We start from the raw sequence: 22,004 nt of genomic DNA, 5'->3' as shown, positions 1-22,004 counted from the left end.
GACTCTCAGGGAGGCTCCAACCCGGCGGCGCTGGGTCAACGTGACTCCTTAACCCTGGCCCTTACAACTACACACCACTGTGATGCGCTTCGAAGCTGATTACAAAAGCCTGACTGCTTGGGCACATCAAGTACTTGGGCGTCCTTTTATATTTCTCTCCCACGGAACACGAAGCCTGACACCTGAAACTCGTCTAACCTTGTTCAGGGGCTTTGGAGTTTTTATTATTTTTAAAGCCCACTGGGCATAGATTCAGTTTCGTGTGTGCTGTGTATGCAAGACCAACCCATCTCCCGCATGCACGGGGAAGAACGCGTGACAGTCAAGCGGCTCCGTCTCCCGAGTAACTTTTTTATCGGTTAGTCCTGAAATTCCCACAGGCAGCAAACGTCAAGCACCGGCCTGGCCACGCGCACAGACCGGGCCCTGGCGCCTCCCGGGCGGATCTGTCCACCCTGGTCCCGCCCGGCCCAGCCCCGGCCCGCTCCGGCCCGCTCCGCCCGGGGCCCTGACCCGCGCCCCCCTCGCTGGCCCCGGCGCAGCAGGGCGCCTCGTCGCGAGCGCGGGGCTCCCCCGACCGCCCGCCGCGCGTGTCCCGAAGCCGTCCCGGCCCGCGCCCACCCGCCGTCCCCACCCGGTCGCACCCACACCCGGCCCGGCGGCCGCACCCCGTCGCAGAGCGGCGCCCGCTCGCCCGTCCGAGGTGCCCACGACCCCCCAGAGGCCGCGCCCGGAGCCCGTCGGCGCCCCCGGAAGGGGGTCCCGCGGGGGACTGAGCTCGCGGCGTCCTCTCCTCTCCGGACACCTTCTCCTCCAGCCGGGCTCACCTGACCGGCTCCCGCTGAGGGGCCGCCCGCCCGCACCCCGGGCCGCGGCGGGAGCGGGGCTCGGCGGGTCCGCAGTCGTCACGGCGCGGGGCGGGGGCTCCCTCCCGCCGGTCAGGCCCGCCCTTGAGTTTGACCTTTCCCCCCAGCCTGGCTGTGGGGAGGGGCCGAGCGGGCTCGTGCATGTCTCTGTGTGCATGCGCGCTACCGGGCAAGGGGCCAGGGTCGCTCCCCGATGCCGGCGTCATTGCCATGGCAACGGCAGCCCATTACCCCCCCCCCAGTTTTCCAATTCCTGTCCCCGCCCACCGTGTGCGTCCCTGGGCCTCTTGTGCTCTCTCACAGGAACGCACGCACTCTCAGAGCACTGGGGCGTTGGGAGGTCATCTGGGCCTCCTCGCTCCCTGTCCCTCTATCTCCGCCTCTCGAAGTTCGACCAATCCGGTGAGGAGGAGGTGTGGGCGGGGCAGGCTCGGTTCCCAGAGAGGTGTGAAAAATTTCCCGAGGCAGAGTGAAAACTGTTCCAGAGCGACAGAGCATGTCCAGTAGCAAAAGGGCGCGCTGGAGGCCAGTTTAGGGAAGAAGAGGAGGTGGCGGCATCGGGGTAGGTGAGAGAAATGTTAGGGCAGGTACTCTGCTGTCAGATTCGGACCCTGTGGATTGGAATGTAGCTCCGCCGCGTCTGGCTGTGTGACCTGGGGCGTGCTCCTTAAACACTGAACTGCACGTCCCGGGTAAAATGGGGTTGGTGAGTAAAATCGACCGCTGTTCTTCCAAGGATCGAAAGAGAGAACGTGGGAAACGCCTCACCTGGCAAAGGGTAGAACCTAAATGCCTGGGTATTATTATGGAGCCCACATCCTCCGTATTTCACAGATGGAGGGGACAGGGGACTTAGTCAAAACTTAAGGGACTCGTTCCAGGTCAGGTAGTGGCAGAGAGCCAGGCTTCAAGTTCAGTAATCCTCATCCTACGTAGCCTGTCTTGTGCGGGGGCATCACAAATCCCGTGTGATCTGTGCGTCACTTCGTAGTCTTGCCTCCTTCCCAGCCCCGCGAAGGTTTAAAATTCCACACATAGGGTTGAACAGCTTTGGGGCAACTTTTAGAAATTCAGCTTCTGAATTTGCCCCTCAACGACCAGCAGAACGGTGCTTTCCTCAATTCCCTTGGGGCCGCTGCGTTTCTTCTAAAGTTTTGGTTAAAGCGTAAACACAGTAGCAGGGACCTCCAGGACCTCCACAATCCCTAGCTAGTGGAGGGAAGGTAACTCGGTTAACCAACATTTACCTAACATCCACCAAGCAGCAAATGTATTGAGCACCCTAATGCTTACCCACACCCTAATCCCTAACCCTAACCCTAGTTCTAACCCTAACCCATTCACCATTGTTTCTTAGGCCTGAGTACTACTCCATGGTATACATATACCACATTTTATTAACCCACTCATGTATTCACGTGCACTTGGGTTGTTAACACCTCTTCGCAATTGTGAATTTTGCTGCAATAAACATTTGAATGCAGATGTCTTTTTTATAGAATATCTTTTGTTCTTTTGGGTAGATGCCCAGTAATGGGATTGCTGGATCAAATGGTAGGTCTATTTGGATCTCTTTGAGATATCTCCATATTGCTTACAACAGCGATTGCACTAATTTGCAGTCCCACCAGCACTGTATGAGTGTTCCTATCTCTCTGCATCCACACCAACATGTATTGTTTTGGGACTTTTTGATAAAGGCCATTCTCACTGGAGTTAAGTGATATCTGATTGTGGTTTTGATTTGCATTTCCCTGATGGTTAGAGATGTTGAGCACTTTTTATATGTTTGCTGGTCATTATTCTGTCTTTTGAAAAGTTTCTGTTCATGTCCTTTGCCCATTTATTGATGGGGTTGTTTGATTTTTCCATGTTGATTTTCTTAAGTTCTATATAGATTCTTGTTACCAGCCCTTTATTGGATGTATAGAAAGCAAATATTTTCTCCCATTTTGTAGGCTGTCTATTCACTCTAATGACAGTTTCCTTGGCTGTGCAAAAGCTTTTTAATTTGATCAGATCCAATTTATTTATTTTGGTTGCTGTTGTGATTGCTTTGGGGATCTTCTTCATAAATCCTTTACCTAGGCCAATGTCTAAGAGACTTCCCAACATTTCTTCCAGAATTCTTAAGATTTCATGCCTTAGGTTTAAGTCTTTTATCCAATGTGAGTTGATTTTTGTGAGAGGTGGGGATCTAATTTTAATCTTCTATGTGTGGATATCCAGTTTTCCCAGCACCACTTATTGAATAGAAATTCTTTTCTGCAATGTATGCTTTTGTGTGCTTTGTCGAAGATTAGATGACAATATGAGGATGGTATTATATCTGGGATCTCCGTCCTATTCCAAAAGTCTGTATCTCTGTTCTTGCGCCAGTACTATACTGTTTTGGCTGCTATAGCCTTGTAGTAAAGATTGAAGTCTGGCAGACTGATGCCTCCCAATTTGTTCTTTTTGCTTAAGATTGCTTTGGCTATACAAGGTCTTCTCTGGTTCCAGAAGCAGTGTAGAATTATTTTTCCTAAATCTGTAAAGGATGATGGTGGAATTTTGATATGGATTGCATTAATTGTATAGATCACTTTAAGTAGAATGGACATTTTAACAATATTGATTCTACCAATCCATGAACACGGTAGGGATTTCCATCTGTGCACATCCTCTACACTTTCTCAGTGTTTCATAGGTTCACCCTATACATATCTCTCACCTCGTTATATATATTGCTAAATATTTAATTTTCTTTGATGCTATTGTGAAAGGTGTTACATTTTTTATTTCATTTTTGGCTTGACTGTTATTGGCATATATGAATACCATTGATTTTTGTGCATTAAGTTTGTATCCTGAGACTTCACTAAATTTATATATCAATTCCAGGGGTCTCTTGTTTGAATCCTTGAGATTTTCTAGGTATAATAGCATATCATCAGCAAAGAGTGAGAGTTCGACTTCTTCTGCCCCTGATCAGACACCCTTAATTCCCTTCTCTTGTCTGATTGCTATGACAAGCACTTCCAGCACTATGTTGAATAGAAATGGAGGTAGTGGGCAAACTTGTCTGGTTCCAGTGTTAAGTGGGAATGCTTTCAATTTTTCCCCTTTCAGTATGATATTGGCTGTGGGTTTATCATATATGGCCTCAATAATTTTAAGGAATGTTCCATCTATGCCTATTTTGTTAAGAGTTTTTAACATAAAAGTGCACTGTATTTTATCAAATGATTTTTCTGCATCTATTGAGAGAATCATATGGTCTTTATTCTTTCTTTATTTATGTGGTAAATTACATTTATAGATTTGCATATGTTGAACCATCCCTGCATCCCTGGGATAAAGTGGACCCCACCCCCTGGTCATGGTGAATTACTTTTATAAATGCTCTTGGATTTGGTTTGCTAAAATTTTGTGGAGGATTTTTGCATCTATATTCACCAGTGATTTTCATCTGTAGTTTTCTTTCTTTTGCTACATCTTTTCCTGGCTTTGGCATCAAGGTGATATTGGCTTCACAGAATGAGGTGGGGAGGATATCATCCTTCTCAATGTTGTTGAATAATTTCTGCAGTATAGGCGTGAGTTCTTCTTTGTAAGTTTGGTAAAATTCAGATGTGAATCCATCTGGTCTGGAACATTTTTTTCTTGTTGGAAGACTTTTAATTGCTGCTTCAATTTCTGTGCTTGATATTGGTCTGGTCGGGAATTCTATTTCTTTCTGATTGAGCCTAGATATGTTCTGTGTATGCATTTGGAACTTGAAACTTTTCTCTAACTTTAAGACTGTTTCCAAAAGTTAATCAGAAATAAACAAATGAAGGAATGAATGATCAGAAAAATGAAAAGCCTTAGGCAAATTTTATTTCTCCAAGAAGAAAGAGTCATATAAATCAGTGCTTAAAATTAAAATTATAAACAGCTAACATTTTGGCAGTCTGAGGATGTAAAACTGGCTTTCATTTGCAAGACCTACTTAAAAGTCTTTCACATTGTATATTTTTTTTTTTTAAAAATTGGCACATATTTCCATGATGCTTTCTAAAGAATGTCTTCATTTAGATTTGACTCATCAGTGAATCTAGAGAAGAAGCTCTTCCACAGGAGAATATCCAGCAGCATCTGGAAAGGAAAGACAGAGTATTCTTTACCTAACAGATTTCATTGGAACTAAGTGAAAGTGAGTAAAAAAGAGTCAAGAAGTGTATCAGCATGTTAATAATAAAAAGTATGTATGTACAAATGTAATATAAAATTATTATTAAATATAATTTGCCTGTAGTTGCACATTGAATTAATTGTCATTGTGGTTAGGTATCAGAGCTTCTGCTTTTCTGAGTCTTCATTCAGTTAACAACCATGTGCTAAGGTACTATGACAAGCACTGGTATACAAGGTAAGGATAATACAGCCACATCATTGACCTCAATAATCATATAGTATACTATGAAAAACAAAACAGACAAATAGGCAATTTCCATGCAGAGTCATAGAGACTATAACAAGTTTAAAAGAAGGCACAATTGGAACACACAGAAGGGCCATATGTCTAAGTCTTCTCTCCAACACTATAAACTTTGTGATGCAGTGATATGGAAGTTGACAGCTGAGAGACAAGGAAAATGTGTGCCAGATAGAGGGCAGCAGCAAATGCAAAGTGCTGGACATGAGGAGGAATGCTGTAGAATTCTAGGTAGTGGAGTTTAGTGAGATGCTACGGCAAAGGGGCAGAGTAGGTACGTGGTAAGAGATAAGGCTGAATAAACTAACAAGAACCACATTAATATGGGTGCTTTCTCCCATGCTAAGAAATATGGAACTTTTTCTGAGGGCAAAAGTACACCAATGATATAGTGAATGACTCATTTACAATGTCACCCGTCAGGTGACTGCATGTGAACTGCAAGTGCTTGGCTAAATGTTGCTAGTGAATCTGGGGTCTTTTGGCCTGAAGTTGCTAACCTAAAGGTAGAAAGTTGATGATGCCTTGGTTTTCTGAGAATAGTTCCAGTGTGCTGGCTGACACACTGACAGATTCATGGGGATGGCAGGAGTAAATAAAGTGTAGAGCCAGAAAAAAAAAGTTACATACACTTCATGAGATTTGTAAAAAGCTATGAAACGTGATGATGCAATCATGAGGCACAAGTATACTCTTCAGTATGAATGCTAGTGTTTCCACATCTTTAATTACATGTGTGGATGAGGAAATATTTAATGCAGTATCTATTAACCAAACAATGGAGAGGAAAGCCACTTGTTTTTTACAGTTGATCTCAGAAATCATTTTGTTAATCTCAGTTTCATTCATAAAATTTGACAGGATACCTTCTTCCAGTTCTATAGTTATTTCTTCATAATATTCCTGCCACATCTCAAATAAGTCAAATACTATTTATAATATTTAGGTAAATCAGATATATTTTCATGAGACGATTGCAAAGACTAAACTTCACTTGAGAAGTGCTTAAATAGAAAAATAATCACAGAAATAAAATAAAATTCCTATTTATTTACATGCAGACAATAGAGAATATATATGTGTGATGCTACTTACATTCATCTAATAAAAAGCACAATTAATATTGGTCTATTGAATATACATCATTTCAAAAGGGTAGCATTTTCTCTTATCAGTACAAAGGGTGCAGAATTCAAGTAAGATTTTCGCATGAATGTGTTACTTTGTAATTCTTAGAAAAATCCTGCCTTTTATATAAAAGTATGATGAGTTCTTCTCACTTTGATGGATTTTTCCTTAAAATTAAGTTGCTATAGTCCACTTCTAGAAAATTAAAATTTTAAAATATGCTTTATGCTGCTAACTTTTTAGCTTAAAATCTTAAATATACACATGAGGAAAGTGGCACTATCATAATGTCATGTGAATATTGTGGCAGAGATTAAATAAAAATATTTTGCTGTCTGTATTATGACTAACGTTTTTTCATATGAACACAAAGAGTTCATAAAATTTGCTTGAAAAAAGGAAAAATATGCATTACAGCCAGTTTTCAAACCTAGTTTCTTAGATTCATGATCTTCTAGAATTAGAATAAGGCAAAAAATATATGGTTCTTTAATTGTTACTTTGATTTATTTTCAGAAATTAGTACCAAGTTTCTGAAACATCTGACTACTTATAGATGCAATTATCTACTTGTTTATGAAATGTGTGAAAACATTTCAAACTATATTGTAAATGTTCTCATCTAGAAGTTTCTTATTTAAATCTTTTATATAAAAGATATTGTCCCTCTATCCTCCTGCCTAAGCCTCCCAAGTAGCTGGCACTGCCGTATGCACTGCTGTATGCACTACCGTGCCGAGCCTTTAAAATTCTTCCCCTAGTCAAAAATGGTGAAACATTGAACAAATATCTTAAACTGGGTCAAGTATACTTGAACTATTTTTTTTTCCTAAGCAGCTCTACAATTACCATAGCTTTTCATTGTTGAATACATTTTGAGATTTTCCAGAAATAGATTCTTTGGTGAAATCAAATTTTGGATTGGGATGCTCTTCTTACATCTTCAGGGGACATGGGCACCATGTTTGGCATTCCATGGAGTTCTGGGTAGGAAGAATATAATTGATTCTGTTTGGTCATCATTGCTGTTTAAAGACTCTTGATGGTCTTTGCAATCATAGTCACAATCATTCAAATGATACCAACACAGAGAGACAAAAGTGAATGCCATTTTAAAAATTCAAATGTTTGCTTGATTTAACTATTTAAAAAGTGCTGTGCAATTGCCCATCAACAGGCACATTTTACAGAATTGAGATAAAAATGCTATAATTACCATGGGAATTAAAGATGTATTACTACTTATGTGTAAGAAAAAGACAAATCTTTTAATTTAAAAAGAGAAGTTAATCTTTGTAGTTCTACAGGTTTATTTAATTCATAAAGCTTATTTATCTTGGCTTGTTATAAATAATAAACATCCAGATGTGGTTAAGTGTTTGCATGCCAATCATTCCCTTATGATTAAGGGTGGAAAATTTGATATGGTAGAGGAAAACCTTAAAAGTGTTATGAATCACAACCACAGTCAAACTAAAATCAATTAGAAGGAAGCCAAAGCACCTCTCAATATACTTTCTGTTATTAGCCAATAAGATTCAATCTCTAAAATTTAACTTATATGCAGCTTTTAAAGAAATTTAAAAAGCATCATTTTCATTACATATATTGAATAGCATTAATATTACTACATGGGTATCTCTTAAAAATGAGAGCTGCAGGGACTTTAAGAAAATGGAAAAATTTCTCTTTCCTCTCTTTATTAACACAGAAAATTATAACCTTTACTTAGCATGCATAGGTCCTTTAAAAAACTCAGTATTTCACCAAATAAAAACAAGTATTATATCAGAATTCGGAAACCCAAAGGAAAGAAGATAATATAACTAACCTCACTCAAGTTGTTCTTCATGCCGGTATGTGAAGTCCATGGGCAGGAAAAAGAGAACGTTGAGTATTCTTTTGAAGTAAATTCTCTGTGAAGACCTAAACCATTATTAAGATTGCCACCAGGAGGTGACTATAGGACTGTCCATGAGTGGTAAAGAAAGTTCTGGTCTCCTGTCTCCACAAAAAGATTGCTACTGAATGCTGCTAGTCTCTCAGTAGTTCTGTGAAGACTGCAAAAGACAAAGTTTAGTAGTTCATTTTTTTCCTAAATGATTCCTCAGTGATTATATTTTTAAAAAGTGACCTTGAGAGAAAATGGAATTTCCCACTAAATAGTGTTTTAACTCGGAAAATGTGTCACAGCACGCCGACTCTGTGCAGTTATAGTTTTGCAATTGTTCTAAAGACGTATAAGCATTCCTAGGGGAATGTCTGAAAATAGTAATTCAAATGAAGTAAGGAGCAGAGAGAAATGTCTAACAATAATGTGAGGCTTAACAGGTAACACTTGCTGCCTTCTGGAATGGATCTATTTATAACATTCTTGAGGGTGTCATTAGAAATACTTGTATTTAAAGGGTTAGTAAGTGAAACATTACTAACCTATTGGAAATATGTTATTAGCTTGACTATAATGGCCATTCACTATGTGTAAGTAGATCAAAACACAACATTGTACTCCTTAGATACATACAGTAAAATGCTTATCACTAAGAAAAGGTAGAAATTATTGTATTTAGTAAGGCAGTATAAAGAAGTTAATATACTGAGTGCCAGAAACCACCAAGAGTAGCTGCAGTAATTGACTCTTTTGGTTTACTTTGTAATCTTTCAAAAAGTAGATAAACTCATTAATATTTCTATTTAGGGACTGGTAACAAGCAATTTTATAACAGCATCATTGTCTAAATTATAAGACTTCAAAAATACTTAGCTGAAAGCCTATTAGGTCAGGTTAATGACATGAGAATATTAAGGGGAAAGAAAGTCATAATAAAACAAAAAAGATGGAGAGATATAAACTGTTCTGGACTACCATTAAAATTATAGTATGTACTTAGCTTTCATGTCCCACTAATGTCATAAACCTGTCTCACTAAAAAGCATGTTTTCAAGGCAAATTAATGAACTAAATTTATTTTCTATTCCATACTTTGACTTACTTTTTAATTTTGTTTGACAAGTATTTTCTAGCTTCCAATTCTAATTGATAGAAGTGCTTGTATTTTCCCAATTCAATATAATGAAAGACTTCTCAAGAAGTTTTCCTGTTGGAGACTTCAGATTCAAGATCTTTCATTCTGAGTTCCATCTGACTTCTAAGTGAAGTTCTCTGTATTCTTCAGATGCTGCTTGCGCCTGAATCAAATTAAAAGGATACATTTTTAGCAGTGACAACCTGAACAATTCTTGCATATTTGTTTCCTTCACTTTTAAATCAGACAGCCATTTTATTTTATTTTATTTTATTTTATCTTAAATTTTCAAGACAATGTCTCCTGTCACCCAGATTGGAGTGCAGTGGCCCAATCATAGTTCACTGCAGCCTCAAATTCCTGAGCTCAACCTATCCTCCTGCCTCTACCTCCTGAGTAGCTGGGACTGCAGGTGTGCACCACCATGCATTTTATTACTTTTTGTAGAGATCAGGTCTCATTATGATGCCCAGGCTGGTATCAAACTCCTGGCCTCAAGTGATCCTCCCACCTCAACCACCCTGGGAGGCATGAGCCACTACACCCAACCTCAGAGAGCAATTTTAAATATGTGACAAAAGAAGCTGAGGTTTAAAACATTTAACATCAATTGTCAACTAAATTGATAATTTCATCTGGCTTATAAAGAATTGAATCATTCCTCAATTACTACTTATGTGATCTGATAGTCCAAAGAAAAATAGGAGTAATTTAAAATTTTAAAATTTGAACAATTTAACAGAAATACAATTCAAGAATATGGTACAATTTCTAAATCACAATTTTTTTCTTTTCCTAATAGTCTTCTTTTATGCTAACTGTCCCAAATAATCAAATGATTCTCTAAGGAGTATCAGCCTTCTCAAAGATCCATTTAGTTACAATGATGACAGAAACTAAAAAAGCTAAAGGGAGCAACAGAGGCAACCTTCCTTCTAGAAATCTACAAATCCAATTGCTGTAATGGAAACAGAGGAAACACACACAATGTACACATCAAAAATATAATGTGCAGTGAAATAAAGTAAGTGCATTTCACACTTAACTAACCTGTAAAAATAGATTGACTTGTTTGAATTTTTCTAAAATACCTTTCTTGTGCTTTCTTCAATCTCTCACTTATAGTGTTCAACTTCACCACATTGAAAGCGCAAAAATCCTGTGGTGCTGGATGAAGGTTGGAGATATCAGTATATAAAGAGATGAATATACAGATTATATAGAGATATAAGTATAACCATGGGTTCATACACACACAGATTTTCTAGTTCTGACTGCCAAGAAGCAATGAAAATAAATCTTGGTTTCTATTTTTTTATCTTTCATTTTATTAGTTTTTTTTATTTCTTGGTTTCTAAATAACATTTTCAACTATAAGGAATCAGGTCTTTGGAGAAATGATTGATTCTAGGACCAGGCCAATGAAAATACCAGATGATCCTGGAGCATCCTGTGGTGCCAAAAACAAATTTAAAAAGTGTCCAAGAAGAAAAGGAGAGGGCACGTCAAAGAGGCATAGAGCTTACCTGAACAAGCTACCAATTGCCAAAGCTAGCACTATCTGAGCAACAACAAGAAATAGTGTGATATTGGGGGGTTATAATCCAAAGTGAAATATAAATATACATGAGTCATACTCATAAAAATAATATGATGGATAAATAAATGGGAGAGAGGAATCATCTTTCCTATGAAGAGTTTCCAATAATTTATGTAGAAAACATGGGGAAATAGGAAATCACTATTAGAACACCACAGCAGTAGTCGCTGCAGGCAAGATCCAAGGTCGGATCGATATTATTGGGTGAAACCTGAAAACGAGATTTGTAAAAGCTCAATATATATTTAACCACATATTTACTACCTGCTGTGGTTAGTCTGATGCAATTATAACATACACAGTGTGGAAAGGGAAAGATAGTAAGTTCACATTGGAGAAACCTGGCAGACTCCACCTTAACCAGGTGATCATGGTTAATGTCAGCAGTGATATCTTGCCCCCGTATGATGTGAGGAAAAGGTCGCTTCGCCTTTGTGTTAGTCTTTCCACAAATCCATAGCCCCAAACTAGACAGAGAAGCATAAACTAGGGGAATTCTATAAATATATAATCTGTATTCACAAAAAGTGCCAAGGTCATGAAAAACAAGGAAAAAGTGAGAAACTGTCAAGATTTGGGAAGACTACAGAATCATAATGACTAAACACAACACTGTATCTAGTACTGGATCCTGGAACAGACAAAAATAGGAATGGAAAAATGGTAAAATTCTAATGAATTACACAATATAGTTAATAGTACCATAGCAATGTTATTTATTTTTTTTAGTTTTGTTAAATGTATTATAGTTAAATAACATGTAAACCTTAGGGGAAGTTGAGAAAAGGACATGTGGAAATTCTGTGCAGTCTCTGGAATTCTTCCTTAAATCTAAAATTATTTCAAAATATATTTTTAAGTAAAGCATGGAGGAGAATAAACTCTGCATAGAATGGAGGAGAGCAGTAGGGTTCTTTGTTTTCATAGGGAGGTCAGAGAAGTTCTGACACCATTGTCATATTGTATCTCCAGCAAAGAGGAAGCCAAGCCTGGGCCATGTCTACAAAACCCTGATGACAGAGTGAACAGCAGATAGAGGGGAACTGAGGCAAGATGCTGGCATGTTCAGGGAAAAGCATAACAGCAAAACCAACAAGGCGGAGAAGACAGGGATGAGGTCAGAGAGGAGCACTGGGAGTGGCAGGAGGGATCTGTTAGCCCTGGGGAAGAATCTGGGCTTTGCTGTGTCACCTGAAACCATCTTAGGTGTTTGAACTGTGGGGTGGCTTGCACTGTCTTGAAGGCAAGACCCTCTTCTGGTTTCTGAGAATAAAATGTGGATGGGCGAGGACTAAGGCAGCAGAGGCCATCTGAGATAGAAAAGGACAATAAAAACTACAGCAAAAGATGATGCTATTTGGGTGAGAGCAGTGGTGGAGAGGCAGTGAGGCCTCACAGATACCAGATAAAAGTATAATTTAGGGCCCCGGCACTGGTGGATATATGACATATGGGTTTAAGTGAAAGAGAGACAGCAAGGATGACAGCAAGAACACTTTCCTAAGCTACTGGTATGATGTGGTTGCCATTAACTGAAAACCAGAAAGATTGGAGAGGGAGAAGATTGCAAAGCAGAAGAATGGGAGAATAGTGATTCCAAATGACTCCCAGGTACAAAGGCTAAGTGACCCCACAGGCAACTGGACATCCCAGACTGTAGATCAGGAGTGTGGGACCAGGCTGGATATATACAATGATGAGCCATCAGCACAGTGATGCTATTTAAAGTCATCAGACTATATAAACTTCCCTCTGAAATAAGTTTAGAAAATAAAAACAAAGAAGAATGAAAACAAACTATCAAAGGAGTCTGCAAAGGAATGGTTCCTGATGTAGGAGGATAAATGAGACAATGTGGTGTTCTAGAAGCCAAATGAAGACAGCTTTAAAACTAGACAAGAGTGGGGATGAACAAGGCCAATGATTACTCCAATATTAAATTAAGGTGAAGGCTAAGAATTAAACTTTGGATCTAGGAAGAGGCCAATGGTGACTGACCATGGCAAAGTTGGGAGAAGGGGAAGATGGCTTGTATGAGTTCTACATAGAATTGGAGGAGAAGAATTGAAAACTATAAATATTGATATAAATTGGAAAAGAGAAATAGAGTGGCTTGAGGAGAATATATGGTAAAAAAAAAAAGGTATTATTTATTTTCGAGAAGCAAAAATTACAAAATAATAGTGAGGAGAAATTCTCAGTGCATGAGGGGGCATTGGTCAATGTCTAGAGGTATATCCGTGTGTAGAAGATGGTAGATAGATTCTAGTGCAAGGGGGAGGGTTTGGTGTGAAAGGGGCATGGGCAGTGAGCATGCCTATGGCATCAGGAGAGAAGGCCAGGGCATAGACACACACAGCATGCAGGTGGACAGGTGTGGAGAAAATATGGAAGATCCCTTCTGATTGTTTCTGTTTTCTCAGTCTCAGTAGGAAGAAGGACCTCGACCAAAGAGTGAGCACTGGAGGTTTTGGAGGTTTGCAGGAAGAAAAGCTGTGAAATATTAAAAAAAAATACCGTGGGAGCATCAGCAGACTAGAGAACATGTTAGAATTTGGGGGCAACACTGAATACCTTCATGAAGTTACTGGTCATGAGTCAAAGTGAGACCAAAGCTTAGATACCCTAGCAGAAATCTTGTCTGGATGAGATGCTGGCGGTTGATCATTAGATTCATCACCTAGCCCAGGGCTGTTGGTTGATGCCTGAGACCCATGGAGGAAGGGACAAAGAATCATATGTAAAAAAGCAAAAGAAAACACTGCACCACTAAAAGCTTTGAAATGTTAACACTACTTTTAAAGCATGTAAACAAAAGATGAGAAGATGACCGTCTCTCCCCATCCCACCCCTCATCGTGGAGCACCTCAAAGAATCTCCTGCTTTGGCACTGGTGGAATTTTCAGCCTTACCAGGTGAAAGTGGTGGTGACCTGAGGAGGATTATGGGACCTGTGAGTGTGCACAAGCAGGAGGACACTGCTGGACCCACGAAGAGGAAAAGGATCAAGATGTGAACACCATGTGGCGACTGACTAGAACGTCTCACCACGAAGGTCCCTCTGAGAGTTCCCAGAAGGACCTGAATGTAGACTCTGTCGATAAAAGATTCATGAAGGTTCGCTGTGGGAGGAGGAATTCTAAACACAAACCTTGCTCTGGCTGGTACAGAAGGGAAAGTCAAAAAGATTTGAAGCACAAGTGGACCTGACACATCACTGCTTGCTTGAAGACAGAAGAAAACCCATGAGATGGAGTGCAGATAGTTATAAGATGCCAAGATTGGACCTTGGCTAGCACCCAGCAAAGAAATAGACCCCATCCCTAAAACTGTGAGGAACTGAATTCTAGCAACCTGAATGAGCTTGGATGCAGACTTCTCCATAGAGCCTGCAGACAAAAAACCCACCTGGATATCAGTTTGATTTCAGTCTTCTGATACCCTGAGCAGAGAATCCACCCAAACTCGGAGCTCTTTGTTAATAAATGAGTGTTGTTTTAAGCCCCTAAATTTGTGGTAGTTTGTTATGCAACAACAGAAAACTAGTACACTAGTCTTCATACATCTCTAGCGCAGGGCCTCATGAGCTTTAGAACCAGGACATTCATGTCTGGTCGGTGGCACTCCGGGAACTCAGTGAACTGGGGCCGTGGGGCATCAGGTTCTCTCAGAGGCATCAATGTACCTGGAAAATTGTGCTCATCTCCACAGTGACGGAGTTAGTTCCTGAGATCTTTTCCCCAAACTTGTTGGGTTAACCTTTGACCATGATTCAGTTTCAAAGCCATTATATTATATAACATAATTCTATCCACAGACTCCCATTTACTTATAGAAGAATAGTAGGACTTTAATAGGCTGTGAAAAAGTTTTACAATGTTGATAATCACAAATGAGACCCTATTAACACTCATTATATCTGTGCCTCCAGTTCATTATTTCTTAGGATAATCAAATGAAGTTGTCACACAGAAGGACTATTGTTTTTATTGTGGAAATTACAGTTTTTTTTCCCCAGCTGGCATGTTAATTATCTCCAACCTAATCACCAGAAGATTCAAGGATTTAAAAAGGAATCAAATACACAAACACACACACACACACACACACAAATTTTAACTTTAAGACAATACAAATCTGGATCTAGCCAAGTTGGAGAAGCCTCAGCATCTGAAAGGTGAAAAGAAGGTGCACTTACTGGGGAATAACACAATGATGAGTTCCTTGGGTCTTCAATTTCTTCCCATATGCTCTGGAGAGAGTGCTGCGGAAGCCTCCAATCAGGACCACTAAGTGGCACAGACAAAACAAAACAAGAAGCCTGCTCTCCCAACCAAAGGATTGGAAAAGAATGGCCTAACAGCAGAAAACCTTGCTGGCAATACCCACCCAACTGCAATGAAATACCAGGATGGTTCCAGTGGAGTCCATTGGGGAGCAGATTATCGACTTCGTATCCACTGAACAGAAGCAGCCGTGCTCTGATGTTCTTGCCTGCTGGTATTACTGGCACCAACGAAGGAGCTCATCTTCTATTTCCCATCTGGCAAAAGTAGGCATTATGATTTTCACTTTGGAGTGGTAGCAACAGACAAAGTAGGAAGCTGTTCTCCATCCCCTGCCTGACAAAAGGAAATAATTTTACAGTTCCCTTGGCAATGTAGTATCAATGGGGTCCAGAGGGAACCTGAGCCCCCACACCCACCCAGCATGCAAAAGATTTACCAAGACAGTGTGAAGCAGAGCTAGTGTCATCTTTGCAGCCCTGATGGCACTGGAGTTCAGTAGGAAGCTGAGCCTCCACTTCAACTCAATAAGAAAGAGTCCCACACACTGAGAGGCAAGGTGAGTGTCACCTTCCCTACCCTGGAGTCACTGGAGAGAAGTAGGAAGCTGAGCCACCACTGCAACCCAGAATCAACACACTGACAAGGTAGAAGAGTCCAGGCTAATCAGCACTTCGATTTCCCATACTTCTGTTGTCAGCAGGGCCCAGCAGGCAACTGAACCTCTACGCTGCCCCACCTACAATGAGACTGAGTGAGGTCATGCCAATAAGCAATTAGGAATTGTCTGGAAAGAAATGAAAACCTTAAAAATTTCAGGAAAGGAAAAGAAGTTATGAGAAACAACCAAATGGTTATGGGGAGTAAGATGGTGGACCGAAGGCACCACCAGCCAGAGCATCTCTATAGAAGGAGAAGTTTTAGATGAAAGAGAAAAAACAGACAGACAAATGTAGATAAGAAAGGGGGCTTAAGGAAGGGTTCCTGAACCCACAGGAGACTCCAGGGGAAGAGGAAGAGCAAGACTGGAAGGAGAAAGGCACCGGCAGGGAATTAAGCCCAGAGAGGCTAGGAGTCCAGGCGGAAGGGTACCTGGATCCAGTACCATACCCCTCCCTTGTATCTCAGACTCTTCCTGGGCTCTTGAGGTGCTGGAGAGACATTCTGTTGACGCAAGCCCAGACAATGCTGCTCCCAGTGAGTGGAGAGCTGCTTTCAAAAAGGGCACCAGACTCCCAGCACCGCTTAGTGCATCTCATGCCGCACAGACCCAAGCAAGATGGGAGATTCCACATTGCTTTTTGACACACCTGCTGCCTTTGTCTTCACCAGGGTGCCCCAAACATTCTGGTTCCATCTTCCTCATCCCAACACAGACATTTCTCAACTCTGGCCCAGACTGCAGGAGCCACATGAGGGCAGTGGGTCCTGGATGATGAGAGTGATTCCACACACCCGTCATTCTGGGTGGACTGCCTCCCAGAGAGAGGTTTGAAGAAGACCAGAGAGTGGACTTTCCTCCACCTAGACTCTTTTTCTTCCCTTCCCCTCCCCCTCCCATGGCTACTGAGAGAAAAAATTGAGCCACCACACAGAGGCTCCCACAGGGAATGGAGCTCATACCTTTTCTTTGGAGGTCCTGTAGCAGAAAAAAGAGGTGCTTGGACTGTGAGTGCACTGCCTGCTGGCCATCCCTGGTACTGTTGCTGGTGATTTCAGCAGAGTGGGACACACCCCGAAGTGGAGGGACATTGATCCAGCTTGAACATCCCAGGAGGGACTTGGGAACAGTATGCTTCTCCCTGCTATGTTCAGGGATTGATCTCCAGGGCCCAGAGGATGGGCCCACATGTCAGATCCAGTACACTCAGGTCTCAATCACAAAACCCAGGGGCAAGAGGGGATATTTGTGAATAATTCTCATGAGCTGTGGATGCCTGCAGGGGCAGATTGGGAGAGAGTGCAGTTTGGGTTCACACCTATGGTATACATGTGGGGGCACCCCTCCTCCCCCAGGAGGGCCCCATTCCCAGCTCTGGCTGGGATCCTGGACAGGGAAACTCTCAGTCCCCATCACAGTCATAGTACAACAAGGCTGGCTTGAGGTCCTGCCTGCCAGCAGAGGCTTGGAAGAAACCACAGAATAGGGGAGGGTGGAAAGAAGTGAAGTTTGTTCCAGACTACCTGATTCAGGGTCTCAGACAGCCCTGCCTCCACACACAGACTTTCTGGCTGAGTAGGCCCTACTTCAGCCCATCCCTGGCAGCTTTGCCCAAAGGCAGGTAGCAGAAATTTGACCCCTGCTAAAACTTCTGTGGAATTTTAGTGCAGGTTCACGAAACCAAGTCACACCCAGCCTCACTCCCCTACCTGGACCTGCTGAAGTGTAAAATAAGGACACACCTGCCAGTTCCAGAGCCCCACCCACCACCTGGGACACTAGAGTTCTTCTGAGTAACTAGACGAGGTCACAGGAACCAAAAACAACACTGAAGCTTGTTCTTCCCAGCAAGCAACACCTACGGATAGGGAGGTCAGTTTACATGCCCTTTTACTACATTTACTGACTCACCATACAGGGTGTGGTCAGTTCTCACACAGAAGCATGACCTCAGGGCTCAGATATTAAACTCGGTATATGTCATTATCGAAACAAAAGAAAATCGAAAGGTTTTACCTCCAAAGAGGTAAAAATTGCTCCATACGAGAAAGAATCAGCAAAAGAACTCTAGAAGTATGGAAAATAAAAGCTAAAGAACACCCAGGAAAGGCTTCACCAGCACTCTAGCAATGGATACCAACCAAAATCATAACACTGAAATGACTGGTGAATAATTTTGAACATGGATTGTAAGAAACCTCAATGCAATTCAATAAAATATGGAAATACAACACACAAAAAAAAGCCAAAGTGCAGGAAATGAATGAAAAATTCACTAAAGCAGTTCAAGTATTAAAGAAAAATCAAACAGAACTTCTGGAGATGAAAAATTCATTCAAGGAATTCCAAAACACAGTAAGAAGCCTTAAGAACAGGTTAGGTCAGGCAGAAGAAAGAATCCCAGAGCTTGATGATACCACCTTTCAATTAAATCAGTCAGTCACAGAGAGAGAACAGAGAAATAAGGGAAATAAACAAAGCATACAAAAATATGGAACTATGATAAGAGGCCTAACATAGGAATCATAGGCATTCCTGAGGGGGCAGAAGAAAATACACAACGGTTAGATAATTTAATTGAGTGAATGATTGAGGAAAATTTCCTTGACCTTGCTAGAATTCTAGATATCCAGGTACAAGAACCTCCTAGGACCCCTGGCGGAGCCATGATGAAGAGGAAAACACAACACATAGTCATCAGAGTGGAGAAATTAAACATGACAGAGGTGCTCTTATGAGCTGTAAGGGGAAAGCAGTAAGTAGCTTACCCAGGGAAACACATCACACTAACTGCAGACTGCTCAAGTGACACCTTACAACTGGGGCTCTATTCTCACTCTTCTCAAAGGAAATAAGGCCCAACTAGAATTTTGTATCCTGGAGAACTAAGTTTCATATATGACGGAGAAATAAAATTGTTCTCAGATAAGCAATCTCTGAGGGAGTTGTTCAAGACAAGACCTGCCATGCAGGAAGTACTCAGAACTGCATTAGTCATGGATCAGCACAATAGAACTCATCAGTGTAAAATTACCCAAAAGCTAAAGGTTAAAGGCCAGATACCACAATGGCACAGAGATAAAACAAAGCAACAGAAATCTAATCAACAGGATGAACAGATCCGACCCACTTATCAAATATTTCAATAAATATGAATGACTTGAACTGCCCACTGAAGAGACATAAATTAGGGGAATGAATACATATACATATGCCAAGTAACATCTATCCTCAGGAAATACATCTAACTCACAAAGACTCATTCAGACTCAAACTGAAGACATGGAAAACAATATTCCATGGAAAGGAAAACCAAAAGAAAGCTGGTGTAGCAGCTCTCATATCGAATAACTTAGTCTTCAAATCAACAAAAGTAATGAAAGACAAAGATGGTCATAATATAATGGTAAAAGGAACAATTCAACAAGAAGGCATAACAATTCTAAATATTTACATGGTCAACAGAGCTGCACTCATATTCATGAAGCAAATACTACTTCATCTAAGCAAAATGATAAATGGCAGCACCATAATAACTGGGGTTTTCAAAACCCCTTTCACAGAACAGAACAAATCCTCCAAATAAAATATAAACAAAGAAACAATGGACTTAAAGTGAACTCTATGAGAAATGATCCTAACAGACATTTACAGAACATTTTACCCAAAAACTGCTGAGTATACATTCTTCTCATCAGCTACTGGGACATTCTCTAAGCTTCACTATATCCTAAGCAATAAAACATGTCTCAACAATTTTTTTAAAAAAATGCAAATTATACCATGTATCCACTCAGACCACAATGGAATAAAATTAGAAATCAGCTCCAACAGAAACAATCATCTCTACACAAATTCATGGAAACAAAACAACATACTTCTGAATGATACTCAGGTCAAGGAGGAAATTAAGATGGAAATCAAAAGATTCTTTGACCTAAATGATAACAGGGACACAAGTTATCAAAAATCTGTGGGACACAGCTACTGCAATCCTGAGAGGAAAATTATAGTCATACATTCTTTTTTCTAAAATACAGAAAGATCACAAATCAACAATCTAATGAATCATCTCAAAGAACTGGAAAAGGATGAGCAAACCAATTCCAAACCCGACAGATGAAAAGAAATAAGAAGGATCACAGCAGAACTAAATGAAATCAATAATAAAAGACCTATACAAAAGATTTATGAAACAGAAAGTTCATTCTTTGAAAAGAAAAGAAAATTGGCATGATCCTGACTAGATTGGCAAGATCCTCACTAGAACCGGAAGCACAAAAGTCAGGGTGCTAATAAGCTCAGTCAGGAATGAAAAAGGAGAAATTACAACTCATACCATGGAAATACATAATATCATGTATGAATACTATGAAAATGTCTATGCAGGTAAACTTGTAAGTGTGGAGGAAATGGACAAATTCTTAGAATGACAGTGCTTCCCTAGGCTCAATCAGGAAGAAATAGAATTCCTGAACAGACCAATATCAAGTACTGAAATTGAAGCAGCAATAAAAACTTTCCTAAAAATAAAAGTCTCAGACCAGACGGCCTCACAGCTTAATTTTATCAGACCTACGAAGAAGAACTGGTGCCTATACAGCAGAAATTATTCCACAATATTGAGAAGGTAGGATTCCTCCCCAACACAGTTTACAAAGCCAACATCACTCTGATCCCAAAGCCATGAAAGGACTCGCCAAAAATAGAAAATTACAGACCAATATCCATTATGAATATACATTCAAAAAATGTCAAGAAAATCCTAGCAAATCTAATTCAGCTACTCATCAAATAAATAATCTATCATGATTAAGAGGGCTTCATCCCAAAAATGCAGGGATGTTTCAACATACACAAATCTATAAATGTAATTCACCACATAAACAGAAGTGTAAGCTAAGACCATATGATCCTCGCAGTAGATGCACAGAAAGCATTTGATAAAATTTGGAACACTTTTATGATAAGAACGCTTAACAAAATAAGCATAGATGGGACTTACCTCAAAATGATAAAAGCCGTATAGGACAAACTCTCTGCCAACATTATACAGCATGAGGAAAATTTGAAAGATTTCCTGCTCAGAACTGGAACCAAACAATATTGCCTTCTATCACCAGTTCTGTTCAACATAGTGCTTGGGTTCCTAGCCAGGGCAATTAGATAAGAGAAAGAAAGCAAGCCAATACAAATGGGGGCAGAAGATGTCAAACTACTGTGCTTTGCTGACAATATGATATTTTATCTAGACCCCAAAGATTCAGCCAAGAGATTATTGCAATTGATAAGTTCAGCAAAGTCTCAGGTTACAAGATTAATGTACATAAATTGGTAGCATTCATATACGCAAACAACAGGCAAACAGAGATCCAAATCAAAGACTCCATACTTTTCACAATGGCAACAAGGTAAATAAAATACCCAGGAATATATTCACCTAAGCTGGTGAAAGACCTCTACAGGGAGAACTACAAAACACTGAGCGAGGAAATAGCAGAGGACATAAACAGATGGAAAGCCACACCATGCTCATGGTCATACTGCTCAAACTGATCTACAGATTCAATACAATCTCTATTACAATACCAACAACGTTTTTTGCATATCTCAAAAAAATAAATGAACACTTTATATCAAACAAGAGAAGACCCCCGTATAGAAAAAGCAACCTTAAGCATAAAGAAAAAAATGGAAGGCACCAATTTAGCAGTCTTCAAGCTATCCTACAAGGCTAGAGTATCCAAAACAGCATGGTACTTGCACAAGAACAGAGACATAGACCAGTGGAACAGGACTAAAAACCCAGATACAAAACCATCCAGATAGAGCTATCTGCTCTTTGATAAACAAGAAACATACACACAGTGGGGAAAAGAATACCTATTCAATAAGTGGTACTAGGAAATTTGGATAGCCACATGCAGAAGACTCAAACAGGAACTGCCCTTTTTGCCTCTCACAAAAATCAATTCACA

General features: G+C 40.5%; 2 long non-coding RNA genes across 8 annotated transcripts; one reads left to right on the top strand and one right to left on the bottom strand.

Moving 5' to 3' along the window:
* Positions 1–1,178: 1,178 nt before the first annotated feature.
* Positions 1,179–13,486, top strand: LOC123626588. 4 transcript variants are annotated; one of them, XR_006730935.1, is made up of 3 exons: positions 1,179–1,268; positions 4,926–5,043; positions 12,052–13,486. It is a non-coding gene; the product is annotated as an uncharacterized LOC123626588 (long non-coding RNA). The 4 variants fall into 4 exon arrangements; XR_006730932.1 differs by lacking the exon at positions 1,179–1,268 and adding an exon at positions 1,332–1,428; XR_006730933.1 differs by lacking the exon at positions 1,179–1,268 and adding an exon at positions 1,332–1,432.
* Positions 4,711–16,971, bottom strand: LOC123626586. 4 transcript variants are annotated; one of them, XR_006730921.1, is made up of 7 exons: positions 16,676–16,971; positions 15,469–15,701; positions 15,278–15,368; positions 10,530–10,646; positions 9,447–9,642; positions 8,285–8,513; positions 4,711–4,985 (listed from the first exon to the last, which is right to left on the bottom strand). It is a non-coding gene; the product is annotated as an uncharacterized LOC123626586 (long non-coding RNA). The 4 variants fall into 4 exon arrangements; XR_006730922.1 differs by lacking the exon at positions 16,676–16,971 and adding an exon at positions 15,805–15,892; XR_006730923.1 differs by lacking the exon at positions 16,676–16,971 and adding an exon at positions 15,805–15,876 and having other exon boundaries at positions 15,469–15,622.
* Between the last annotated feature and the right edge of the window lie 5,033 nt (positions 16,972–22,004).

Source organism: Lemur catta, chromosome 22, assembly GCF_020740605.2.
Source record: "Lemur catta isolate mLemCat1 chromosome 22, mLemCat1.pri, whole genome shotgun sequence".
In the NCBI taxonomy this organism is placed as follows: Eukaryota; Metazoa; Chordata; class Mammalia; order Primates; family Lemuridae; genus Lemur; species Lemur catta.
Note: the sequence above shows the minus strand (reverse complement) of the source record. Positions and strands in the feature narration are given on the sequence as shown.